Here is a 1,013-nt window from a genome sequence, read left to right as displayed (position 1 = left end):
AGAATAAATCTAAATATTTAAATATTTTCCTCAATTTTGTGAGCCTGTCTTGGAACCAACCCACACACAAGATGAAAAAAGACTTGAACCTGGAAGGTGATGGATCGAGGAGAAGTGAATTTAGTTCAGTTTAAAAATGTAATCAAACACAGGTCAGCAGATTACTAGATTACTACTTAGCCAATGGTGTAGTGTGGTTTAATACAGGCCTACCAGGATCTGAGGTCTCTATGTAATATAATAAAATATAATATTAAGGTCACAATTTTGATGTAGTATCTAAAAATAATGTTACATGTTTGTGTTTGAGACTGATATTTTATACACAAGTGCCACATCCCCATACATTAAAGGTCCCCATTCTCTTGGGGTTTTTTAGGCACAATTTACCTCCAAATACTTTTTTTTAAAACTCAACAATAACTTATAATAATAGGAATGTCATGTCATGGTTGTTTAGTGTGAGAGCCCCAAGGCTGGCAATGATCAGGAAGGCATTCTTTGAAAAGTGGCCAAAATCAGGTAGAAGGAAGTTTCTGTCCCTTTGGGACTCCTTCCTTGATTGAAGTTACAATAACTACTGTAAAAGTGCTTGTTCAGAATGGCAGCAGCGTATGGCTCCTGATGGCTGACACCTTGCCAGCCACTTGGCAACTGCATCACTGCGCTGGTTTTAATGAACCAGTGTTTTGATATTTTGCAATGGGCAGTACTGAACCAATATTTGCTGCCCTTAGCAGATAGCATATAAATAGTTGGCACAGTTCAGGAGTGTGAAGAAGTAGTAACTGCACCTCATCCTCACTGCCAGTCTGAACTAACCATAACTGTTACATTTCCTGGACAACTTGGACTGCAGGCAAAGCAACTTACATGCATGCTGCAAATGATTGTAAATTATCTTTCTGCATTTGCTCGTTACCCAAAGTTATTATTTATTGTATTTTCTGAAATAGGGCATTGAAAACACTAATCAGCATGGTAAAAGCATTTTCATGCGTTTTGTAAGAATT

This window comes from Pyxicephalus adspersus, chromosome 1, assembly GCF_032062135.1.
Source record: "Pyxicephalus adspersus chromosome 1, UCB_Pads_2.0, whole genome shotgun sequence".
NCBI classification, from domain to species: Eukaryota; Metazoa; Chordata; class Amphibia; order Anura; family Pyxicephalidae; genus Pyxicephalus; species Pyxicephalus adspersus.
The sequence above is the reverse complement of the archived record's forward strand: the minus strand, read 5'-3'. Positions refer to the sequence as shown.